General features: G+C 43.6%; 1 non-coding gene across 1 annotated transcript; it reads left to right on the top strand.

The window, feature by feature from the left end:
* The first annotated feature begins 9,741 nt into the window (after positions 1 to 9,741).
* On the top strand, positions 9,742 to 9,847 carry LOC120281408. The gene has a single exon (XR_005542559.1). It is a non-coding gene; the product is annotated as a small nucleolar RNA R71 (small nucleolar RNA).
* Positions 9,848 to 10,963: the final 1,116 nt, after the last annotated feature.

Below are 10,963 nucleotides of genomic sequence, written 5' to 3'. Positions count from 1 at the left end.
TTCACATGATCTCTTGGGTTTGTCTCTGTGTTGCTAGGTAAACTCCCTTGATGTCTTTCCGAGAGTGACTTCGCAGTTTAGCCACTTGATTCTCCAAGTTGTGCAATGATGCGGTGTGGTTGCAAAGTGTGGCCTCAACCGATTAAAATATTGTATCTGATGATTGAATGAACTTGGTCAAGTTCTTTTCTAGGTCGGTCATCTAGTTCTCCAACCATGAAACTCAATTCTCCATGTTTGGAGCTTGTTGCTGTTGTTGGAAATCGGGTGGTGCCATCGTCTTCTATTGCACTTGATTACTCCAAGAAAGGTTTGAGTGACTCCTCCAACCCAGATTGTAGGTATTGCTATATGGATTTCCTTGTAATCTCATTGCATTACCCACAAAATCTACTTGTTCCACCGAGGATATACCACCAATAGAAATCTGGCAATCAGATGGGGCATGTCATCTCCCACACCCAGTGCAACTCATCATAGCCGGCACTCTAGGAGAAGTTATAGTATCTAACTTCTTACTTAATGACTTAACCTGGGCCTCCAAAGAGGTAACTACATCAATCTCATGAAGTCTGGCTGCCTTCTTTCTGGGTACCTTCAATGAGATGTCGAGCCTCGTTGGGGATCTTGCTTCCTACGGTACCTCCTACTGCAACATCAAGTAACTACTTTGTGCTTTGGTTCAAACCATTATAGAAAGTCTGAATTATCATCCACTTGGGAAACCCATGTTGAGGACATTTTCGCAGGAGCTCTTTGACAAGGTCCCCTTGCATATATCCCCCAAGTGCACGGGTTTATCGAAGTAATAATCCATGGTGAGCGGGTATCGAATCCACAGGGAGTAGGGAATAAAAATACTTAATTCGATTCTTAGCTATGTGAAAGATCAATAATAATGAGTGTGACAATGATTCAATTCTCAACAATAAAAGCAACAAATAAGAGAGCAAAAGTAAAGAAGGGGATAAGGCAATCGATAAAGATGGGGTACCCGGATAATGCTCTGCCTAGGATAATTGTTTCAAGTGCAAGAACCCTCTATTATGATTCCTAATCAATGCAATGGTGAGTCATGGAAATCCTTAATTACATAATCCCAAATCTAAGATCAACTATGCCTAACTCTATACATGTCTCGGAGGAGAAATCGAACAATCTCAACACCTCGCACTCGTATAGAGTTGCAATGAGCTCTAGGGATTCCAAGTGATAAATCTCTTCCTAATTATAGACCTAACCCCTTGGTCCAGGTGGAAGGTCCCTAACCACAATTGAGCCCTAGATACTAAGATAACCGCAACGCTTTACTCCGTTGCACGCGCAACTAAGCCCTAGTGGAAGTTCATCCCTTAGACGATTCACTCTATTATGACCACAAAGAACTCGAGGAACGGAGATAGAATCTATCACGTCGGAGGGGAAAGGGGACGCTCCTGTACCTCTCGACTCACCCTCTCAACCCTATCCAACCTAGCTTTGTCTAACGCTCGTGGTGTGTCACTCACTCACAAGGTTACCAACAAGAACTCTCAACCCTACTGTCACTCTAGGGGAAATGTTCATACAATCAAGCATTCAAGGTTGGAACTCACAATAAACATCAATTTATTTAAAGCATAAGAAAGAGATTCAAAGAAACGAATACATCCTAGTACCGACTAGGGGTTTAGCTCTCCATGGACCTAATTACAATCAAAGAATTAGAATGTAAAAGCAATGAATCCATAAAAAAACCCCCTCGATAGTCGTGTCGATGATCTTGTGGAAAGTCCTCTACTCGTCGTCCAAGGATTCCCTCGTCCGGTATAGGATACGCCTCAACGGAAGCTCCTCTACCAATCTTCTTCCTAAGGAATGACGATGTCGGAGCCATAGAACCTCTCCAAAACCTTGGCCAATACCCCTCAAAACCCTAGCCGAAGCCCTCTCTCAAGTTGGGGAAAAGATGGAGAAAAGAATACTAAAATCGAGGCTGATTCAGCTTTAAATAGGGCCGGAATCGGGTGACTACACGGGTGTGGATGCTTCACGCGCACGTGGGGAATTTCCACATGGGCGTGGATAATTCTACAGTACTTTCTACCGTGTTGCTGCAGTGCTCTGCTACAGTATCCAGCCTGAATAGCTTCCTGAATCCATACTTTCATCGGAGTAACGCAAACGGGCACACGTTCACGTCGTGGATCACTTGCTTCTTCAATGATAGGCACGTTGGTGAAGCTCTTGTTTTATGTGCATAGGTCGGAATGCTCGAGTGTGACTGCCTTTGTGCCCCTCCGAATGGATGTGCCAACTCGAATACGAGGAGATTGGCACACACTCTAGCATCTCACATCGACCTATGTCTTCGCGTTTTAACCTTAGCAAGATTTCCTCCAAAATCGGTGCATTGTAATCCACATTGGCTTTTTTCCTTCATACTTGGCCTCACAACCCTACCTGCACGAAAGTAACATAAAAACACACATATTAGTGTAAAAACCTGAGAAAAGTAATGCTCAACATAAGGAATGAACGCTTCGCATTCATATCGCACAAGAACTTATCAAACTCCCCCACACTTAAGCTTTTGCTTATCCTTAAGCAAAAATTAAAATGTTATGTACATCAATTTAAAAAAATATTGAAAGTGCTTGGCCTTAGGTTCACCAAAATATACAAAGAGAGCATTCTACAAGTGAGGGAAATTTTAACACTAAGTACGAAAAATCAATGCTCTAGCTAAAAACTTGAATCAAAAAGGAAACAAAACCCAAAGTCGTGTATGTGTGTGAACTCACTCAAGTTAACCCAAAGTATACTCCTCAAAATTCTAAGTACAAGGGACTTATTTATCTACAAAAGTGACAACGATTTCAAAGATGGTAGTAGCTTCACACATCCTCTAAGGTAGCCTTTTCCAAAGCGGCCGCTAAGGTGGCTTTCACACTTTCGAGGTGGTAGCTCTTTCTACCGGAGTGGTAGCTTTCACTCATCCAATGAGATAGCCCTTTCTCTCATTAGGGCATAACTAGTATCCGACTTATGAGAGTAGCTTCATACTTCATAGGTGGTAGCTCTTTCCACACAACAAGCACAAATAAACAATAAAACTATTTTTTTTTTCAAAATTTAACACAAGAAACAACTATAACTAGTCGCTTTAACATCAAACTTGAGTTTCCAAAAGAATTTAAAAAATGAGTAGTGCACTAAGTGTAAATCGGGCAAAAATTCCTAGAAATTTAAGCAAGAACTGGAGCATGAAAACATTCAATGTTAGAAATTCTCCTAAACTCAAGAATACAATGCTTGCAACTAAGGTGAACCGCCATTGGCTATGTGAGCATATAACAATCAAGAACAATAGAAAAAGATGTGTGCACTATGAAACTCCCCTCCCCAATCACACACTTAAGTTGTACATTGTCCCCAATGTACACATGCAAGCTCACTCAAAATATATTTCATTCAAAAGCAAATGTGGGAGAAGCAATCAAAACAATACTCCCCTAACTCCTGGTGTTTCGTTTGATGAAGCTAATTCCATGGGAGTAGTGTTCTGACGGGTTGTGAAGCTCACACGGCCAAGTGTCTCAGCACCTTGGCCGTGCCCATGACTGAGTCTCAATTCCCAAGAAGACAAGACCATCTGCACGCATACATGAGGGGGTTCAGTGAAGCTCAATAAAAACAAAACATCTTGAGTATATGTAAAAGATAGACAATGAATACAACTCGAGATGTAAAATGAAAATAAACTCAGAAGGAGAATCCTTTCTGAGTGAACAAGTCTAAAATAAAAATGCAACATAAAGAAAATGAACTAAAAATCAAATGTCGGTGTCACCCTTGGGCTCAGGTGCTGCTGCTGCTGCTGGTGAAGATGCACATGGTGGGTCCACCGGTGCCGGGGTAGGAGATGAGGGTGCCGGAGGAACTGAGGGTCTGGATCTCAATAGATCGCGTAGAAAGTCGAACCAGGCCATAAGATCTGTATACTAAGCTGACTGTATAGCGCGGAGCTCCGCCATCTCGGTCTGAATCTTCCTCACAATGCTCTCAAGCCTCTCAATATGGTCATAAGCTCGAGGACCATGTGCTGCGGGAGGTCTGGGAATCTGTGGGGAACCCTTCGCAGTAACTCCTTCGCTCCTGGCGGTCTCTGGGGTAGCTGTAGCAAGAATATAGACCCCTAGTCCACATCTTCATACCAACCCCATAATCCTGATTGTATCAAACGCAAGAGGGGTAAGTGCAACTATCCTCTCAGCACTACTTAAAGCATCCCCCAAACCTATTCCCAAAATGAGCCTGGTGATGTAGGGGCCAACAAATAATAAACCCACTCTCACAGACTAACCCTGATACCTCAGAATATCTACTAATATGCACCCTAAGTGAATCGGCACATTGCGGGCCATGGAGTATAAAAAGAGAAGATCCTGCTTGGTCAGAGCAGATGTGTTATCGGATCGACCTGATATAGACCTGCTGATAATTGCATGTAAATACCTGTAGCTCGACCAGGATAGGATAGTGGCCTTCGACAATCCCGGTTCATACTCCCTATGTCCACACAGAATCCTATACGCATGATGTGGAGTCACTGATACTAGAAAATCCGCTGGTAATTGTCCATACTCCAATGTACCTGTATAAGCGATATCATACAGGCCCATCCGAATCGAAAACTCAGTGACACTCATGGAAAACGGATGTCCAAATGCCAAAACTGTATAGCATCCGTAGTGTCAATACGCGGTAAGCTGGCTCACTGATCGTCAGTAGCCTCCTCCACCTTCCTACTGCTAGCATCTCATCAATTTCATTAGCCAGCTCGTCACCCCGCAGAATATTTCTCAGCACTTACAAATCCGCGAAACAACTCTGACCAAAACCGAGTGCTGAAAGTCTCTCAAATTGAGTCTAATGCTTAGGATTTGAGAAATCCAAGTGTAGTGGCTCGGGTGGGGAGACTCTGAGATGCTTTACTTTGTTCTTCTTCACGCGAGGTGCCATATCTGTCGTACAAAAGAAGAAAACAATCAAAGAAGATCAAAAGCAGTATATTGCAAAATTCGACATGGGCTTGTGGAAATTACCCACGCCCATGTGGATCTGCAGGGCGTGAAGGTCCCGCACGGGTGCAAAATAACTCTCAAAAATTCAACTTAGAACCGCGTCCAGATGCTTTCTAAACTTACACCAAGCATTCTAAAAATGAAAATCAAAGATATTTAATCTGTGAAAAACAAGATTTGGCGAAGAAAAGAGGATAAAAAGGTTACCGAAGAAATAAATGTGAAAACTTTGAAAATTGGTACGATATGTGCAGCAAAATCCTCTAAAACGACGACGCGCGGCCGAAAAGATAATCAGAAGTAATTTTAAGGTGATTGGAGATGAAGAATGAGATGAATCACAAGGTTTTTAAGGAAAAGATCGCGTCTCTTGGAATTCTGTGCATCCACACGGGCGTGCGGTAATTACCCACGCCCGTGCGCTTCATTACAAAAGAGCCACAGGGGCGCACACACGCCACTGTGTGCTCTCGAGAAAACACTCCTTCGACTCTGACTGCTATCGCACGGGCGTGTGGAAAATACCCACACTCCTGCATCCGACCCATAGGGGAAGCCGCACGCCCCTGTGGCTTCTCTGGATATCCGAGAAAAATACCAAGTGTTATACACGCCCGTAAGGAAATTCCACACGGGCGTGGACATTCACATACCCAACTCACAGAGGAAGCCGCACGCCCGTGCATGGTTCACAAGGTACCCCATAGGGGCAAGTCCACACCCCTGTGTGCTCTCGGGAAAATTCGCCAAACCCTGTAGGAATTCACTCGTCCGTGCGGAAATTACCCACGGGCGTGTGCTAATCGCATGGTCATTCACAGGGACAGCCGCACGCCCCTGTGCCTTCTCTGGATGAGCTCGCAGTGCAAATCCACGGGTGTGCGGAAATTCCACACGCCCATGTGTTTTCTCTGGATGACTTAGAAAAATCTGCAAGCTCTGCAGAAAATTTCTGAACATGTTTACACACTTAGAGCCTACTCTATTATGCAATTTTTTACCAGTGAAAAACATAAAATAGAGCTCAAACGACCAAACTTCGCAAATTCCACATGAAAACACACGATTAAAATTCAAAGTTCACAAGGAAATATCAACACAAGCATCTAACAAATTAAGACACCAACACTTAACAAATTATTCATGCAAACAAACTGAACTAAAGCTAAGAAAACAATAAACACTTGGGTTGCCTCCCAAGAAGCGCTTGTTTTACGTCACTAAGCTTGACGTACCTTGTCTTATCTCACGGGGGTTCATGAATGAAAGGTGCCCTCTTACCCATGGCTTGAAAGCATGATGTGCAAAGTCTCTTGAGAGTAGAGGGTGTATTATCGGGCTTCGGACCACCTAATAATGATACATCCAACTTCTTCGGTTCACGTACATCTCCAACAACCTTGGATTGTTTCCGGTGGCGTCTCCTAGCCCTCTTCATTTTTCGGAGCACTTTCTTCAAGATCCCCGGGATAGATAGTACTTCTTCCGTCAATCCAAGCATCATTACATCTTCATGTCCCTCCTCTTGGTCGAACAACCCTTCATACGAATCCGGATTGAACATCTCTTGTATGTATTCATCAATAATCTCATCAGTAGTGTCTATAAAATATAAAGTATCATTGAAATCGAGAGAATGCCGCATGGTCTCAGTAAGGCGGTATGTGAGCTTGTCATCTCCAACTCTCAAGGTGAGCTCTCCGCCATCCATGTCAATCAATGCTTTGGAAGTCTGATAAGTGCTTGTGTGATATGAATGCGAAGCATTCTTTCCTTATGTTGAGCATTACTTTTCTCAGGTAGGGTTGTGAAACCAATTATGAAGGAAAGAAGCCAATGTGGATCACAATGCACCGATTTTGGAGAAAATCTTGCTAAGGTTCAAACGCGAAGATATAAGTCGGGTGCGAGATGCTAGAGTGTGTGCCAACCTCCCCGTATTTGAGTTTGCACAACCATTTGGAGGGGCACAAGGGCAGTCACACTCAAGCATTCCGACTTATGCACATAGAACAAGATCTCCATCAACTTATCCGTCATTGAAGAAGCAAAGCGATCCACGGCATAAATGTGTGCCCGTTTATGTTACCTCGATGAAAAGTGGATGCGAGAGTATTTTTGGCATAGTACTGTAGCAGGTACTATAGCAAATACTGTAGTAGTTACTGTTCACAGCCAGCCGAAAATGACAGTTTCAGAGAATCCATACGGGCGTGTGGAAATTATCCACACCCGTGTGGAAATTCCGCACGGGTGCGTGGAGCATACACGCCCGTGTAATCGCCTGATTCTAGCCCTATTTAAAGTCGATTCAGCCCCGATTTTGGAGAGGTTCTACGGCTCTGACATCGCGCGTAGTTTGGAAGAAGGTTATTGGGAGAGCTTTCGTCAGAATCGATCTGGCGAAGTGTATCCTAGGCCGGACAAAGGATCCCTTGCAACGAGTAGAGGACTCTCTACAAGACCATCGACACGACCATCGAGGGGGTTTCTTTATGGATTCATTGCTTTTACATTCGATTTCTTTGATTGTACTTAGCTCCATGGAGAGCTAAACCCCTAGTGGGTACTTGGGTGATTATGAACCCTAGGATGTATTCGTTTCATTGAAGTTCTTTATTATGCTTTCAATAAATTGATGTTTATTGTGAGTTCCAACCTTGAATGCTTGATTGTATGAACATTTCCCCTAGAGTGACACTAGGGTTGAGAGTTCTTGTTGGTAACCTTGAGAGTAACTGACATACTATGAGCGTTAGACAAAGCTAGGTTGGAGAGGGTTGAGAGGATGAGTCGAGAGGTACATGAGCGTCCCCTTTCCCCTCCGACGTGATAGATTCTACCTCCGTTCCTCGAGTTCTTTAAGGCCATAATAGAGTGAATGGTCTAATGGATGAATCTCCGCTGGGGCTTAGTTGCGCGTGCAACGGAGTGAAGCGTTGAGGGGATCTTAGTATCTAGGGCTTAATTGTTGTTAGGGACCTTCCGCCTGGACCAAAGGGTTAGGTCTATAATTAGGAAGAGATTTATCACCTGGAATCCCTAGAGCTCATTGCAACTTTATTCGACTGCGAGGTTCAGAGGTTATTTAATCTCTCCTCCGGGACATGAATAGAGTTAGGCATAGTTGACCTTAGATTTTGGACTATGTATGTAAGGATTTCCACGACTCACCATTGCATTGATTAGGAAGCATAATAGAGAGTTCTTGCACTTGAAACGATTATCCTAGGTGAAGCATCATCCGAGTACCCCATCTTTATCGATTGCCTTACCTCCTCCTTACTTTTGCTCTCTTACTTGTTGCTTTTAATTGTTGAGAATTGAATCATTGTCACACTTATCATTGTTGATATTCCACATAGCTAAGAATCGAATTAAGTGTCTTTACTCCCTACTCCCTGTGGATTCGATACCCGCTCACCCGGGATTATTACTTCGACAAACCCGTGTACTTGCGGGATATACGCAAGGTGATCTTGTCAAAGTCCGCAAGAACGGTCTCCTAAGTATCAAAGGTACATCCGCATCCTCATCGACATCTAGCACTACAAAGTTAACCGAAAAAAATGTACTTGTCCACCTTGACAAGCACGTCTTCAATGATGCCTCTCGGATGTCGCACTGTTCGGTCCGCTAGTTGCAAAGTCATCCGAGTAAGCCTAGGCTTGTCCAAGCCTAGCTTTTGAAAGAAGGTGTATGGCATGACGTTGATACTTGCCCCTGAGTCCGCCAATGCCATTTCTTCACCTAGATTGCCAATATTACACGGAATGATGAAGCTTCCCGGGTCTTTCTTCTTGTTCGGCATGTTCTTTTGCAATACCGCCGAGCATGAAGCATCTAAAATCACTGAAGCACTCTCCTCCAACTTCCTTTTGTTGGTCAACAAGTCTTTCAAGAACTTCGCATACTTAGGCATTTGGGCCAATGCCTCAACAAAAGGAATATTAATGTGGAGTTGCTTGAACAAACTTAGGAACTTCTTGTACTGTTCATCCCCTTGGTCATTTTTCAATCTAGAGGGATAAGGGAAGTGTGGTTGTGAAGTGTAGCCTCGACTGATTCAAACCTAGTATTTGCAGATTGCACAAATCTAGCCAAGTGCTTCTCTAGGTCAGTCATTCGGGTTTTCAAACCTGAGACTCTGTTTTTCACCTGAGGGGCTTGTTGTTGTTGGAAACCCGTTGGCCCCATGGCCTTTTGTGGACCTTGATTACTCCATGAGAAATTGGGATGATTCTTCCAACCCGGATTGTAGGTATTGCTATATGGGTTTCCTTGAGGTCTCATGCCATTACCTACAAAATCAACATTCTCCATCGAAGAAACATCACCAATAGAGATAAGGCAATCGGAGGGAGCATGTCCTCCACCACACCCAGTGCAATTAGTTATGGCCGCCACTCTATTTGAAGTTAGAAGATCTAACTTCTTACTCAAATTTTCCACTTGGGCCGCCAATTAAGTTACCGCATCTATCTCATGGAGACCGGCCACCTTTTTCTTCTCTCTAGCATTCCATTGGTAGCTGTTTAACCCCATTTCTTTAATTAACTAACGGGCCTCATCGGGGGTCTTGCTACCTAAGGTACCTCCTGCTGCCGCATCCAAGAGTTGCCTTGTACTCGGGTTCAAACCATTGTAAAAGGTTTGAATAATCATCCACTCCGGGAATCCGTATTGCGGGCACTTCCTCAGGAGCTCCTTGAACCTTTCCCATGTCTCGAATAGAGACTCCAATTCAACTGAACAAAAGATGAGATATCGTTCCTAAGCTTTGCTGATTTTCCAGGAGGGAAATAACGGGTTAGGAAAGCTTCCACCATCTCCTCCCACGTGGTAATCGACGCTCTAGGTAACGAGTGTAGCCACTGCTTCGCTCTCCCCTTTAGGGAAAATGGGAAGGCTCTCAATTTGATGGCATCATCCGCCACCCCATTTATCTTCAGCATATCACAAACCTCGAGAAAGCTCTCTATGTGACTGTTTGGATCCTCATTGGCCAAACCATTGATGAATGCCGGCTTCAACTCACAGTTCTGAGCTGTAATTGGGGGACGCACAATACTCGACCATGTCCCCAACACTGAAGGTCTGGCATAATCTGATAATGTTCACTGTTGCTCATTCTGTTCTGCCATGTTTTCAGATTCTTCTGCTTCCAAATCAGCTGGATTAGACTGTTCTTGTACATGCTCTTTCCCTTTTTTTCTAAGTGTACGTTCAAGCTCGGGATCCCCTTCAATCAATATTGAGGGATTTCCTCGGGTCATAACCTGTAGCTGCAACCAAAAAGAAAGAAAAAGAAATCAGAACGAGGATAGAATAAGAAGATATGAAATAGAATATATGGTGAAATAGCTAAGAAAACAAAGTGCAAAGTATCTCTAAACGCCTATTCCCCGGCAACGGCGCCAAAAACTTGACAAGGTCCCCTTGTGTATATCCCGCAAGTGCACGGGTTTGTCGAAGTAATAATCCATGGTGAGCGGGTATCGAATCCATAGAGAGTAGGGAATAAAAATACTTAATTCGATTCTTAGCTATGTGAAAGATCAATAATGATGAGTGTGACAATGATTCAATTCTCAACAATAAAAGCAACAAATAAGAGAGCAAAAGTAAAGAAGGGGATAAGGCAATCGATAAAGATGGGGTACCCGGATAATGCTCCGCCTAGGATAATTGTTTCAAGTGCAAGAAACCTCTATTATGCCTCCTAATCAATGCAATGGTGAGTCGTGGAAATCCTTAATTACATAATCCCAAATCTAAGGTCAACTACGCCAAACTCTATACATGTCCCGGAGGACAAATCGAACAATCTCAACACCTCGCACTCGTATAGAGTTGCAATGAGCTCTAGGGATTCCAAGTGATAAATCTCTTCCTAA

The sequence above is a fragment of the Dioscorea cayenensis genome, chromosome 2 (genome assembly GCF_009730915.1).
Source record: "Dioscorea cayenensis subsp. rotundata cultivar TDr96_F1 chromosome 2, TDr96_F1_v2_PseudoChromosome.rev07_lg8_w22 25.fasta, whole genome shotgun sequence".
In the NCBI taxonomy this organism is placed as follows: domain Eukaryota; kingdom Viridiplantae; phylum Streptophyta; class Magnoliopsida; order Dioscoreales; family Dioscoreaceae; genus Dioscorea; species Dioscorea cayenensis.
Note: the sequence above shows the minus strand (reverse complement) of the source record. Positions and strands in the feature narration are given on the sequence as shown.